Genomic DNA, 1,561 nt, shown 5'->3' with positions numbered 1-1,561 from the left:
AGAGGGTCCGGCCCACGCCGCGCCTGGGCTGGGACTGGTCCTGCTGGCGCAGGGTAGCAGGAAGCTCTCCACACTACAAAGTATTTCAAATAAGTGAGACATGCAGGTCTCATTATGTTAACCCTTGTTAATATTTTTGTATTGAGTTCAGTTTTCTGTAATAAAGAGAAAAAAACCCCTACAAATTAAAAAAGAAAAAAAATAAATTATCAGGTTATTTCTTGGTTAATCAGTGAAAGGCAGTTTTAAAAATTCAACCTATTTCTAGCTGTTATCAGTACTTGTTATATCTTACAGTAGCAGTTTTTGAAGCATAATTTTAGGTGGAATTTAAATAATTGGTTTTCTATGATTGAAAACAGCGTTTGTGTTCCTATTTCGCCAGAAACACACCTTTCAAACTACAGATGTACTTCCATCTTGTGGTGACTTGTCAGAAGTGTCCAAAGTGAAAAGTGTACATTAAAGATGGAAGCAATAAATCCGAATAAAATAGAGTAAGAGCATTATAGGTGCTGTGCCAAATCAGAAATGCTGGACTATTAAATAAGATGCTCATGGTGGGCCTCACGAAGAAGCTGAGGTTTGAACAAAGCTTTACAAGATGATGAGGTGCTTAGCAGAGTGCATTGGAGCAATAAGAACATTCAGGACAAAGGAAGAGTTTTTCTGGTCTGTTCTAGGAATAGCATGGAGAAGGCTAGAGTTGAATGAACAAGGAGAATAGTGATTAAAGAAGCAGTCAGAGGTAGTGGGCACTCAAGTCACATAGGATGTTCAAATCCAGACCTGTAGAAGGACTGTGATTTTCTTCTTTATAGTAGGCAGAATAACTGCCCAAAATATATCAGTGACCTGAACCCCACAACCTTCAATTGCATTGCATGGTGAAGAGGGGTTGTGTAGAATTGATTATGGCATACAGTCGAGTGGGGCAGATTGATTGCTTCTCAGCCTTTTGGCTAAGATCAAGTGAGATGGGGAAGATTGTCATAGATTATTCCAAGGGCCCTGACTTAATCCTGTTTGCCCTAAACATGGACCCCACTGCCACCCCAACTCTAGCCCTGAGATAGAGGCTCTAGAATGAGAATGGCCCTCTATCGGTGGTCAGTAAGGAAATAGAGGCATCAGTCCTCCAATTGCAGGAAACTTACTTCTAATAACCTGAATGTGCAAGGAAATTGAATTCTCCATCTTTCCTGGCTTTCTGATTTTGAAAATTAAGCTGATTTCTTACATGGGAAACGTAAGATGATAAGTTTGCAGTGTTTTTTTTTTTCCCATAATTTTATTGAGAAACAAACAGCAATGAGACAGTTTCAAACCAAATTGATAGGACAGTTTCAGCAATTAACACATTGCATACATTCTTCCTAGTGGTTAATTGCTGTACAGGATGCGGACATGATATCCTATTTACAGATGCCATTAGAACAAATCTCTCTATTCATTAAGAGAATGTAACTATATATCTATTCTAACCACTTTGAATACACAGATACAAAATGGACATTCATCTGTATTTTTTGTTAAGTTCCATTATTTGAATATTATAGGT

Source organism: Octodon degus, unplaced genomic scaffold, assembly GCF_000260255.1.
Source record: "Octodon degus isolate 3935 unplaced genomic scaffold, OctDeg1.0 scaffold00025, whole genome shotgun sequence".
NCBI classification, from domain to species: Eukaryota; Metazoa; Chordata; class Mammalia; order Rodentia; family Octodontidae; genus Octodon; species Octodon degus.
The sequence above is the reverse complement of the archived record's forward strand: the minus strand, read 5'-3'. Positions refer to the sequence as shown.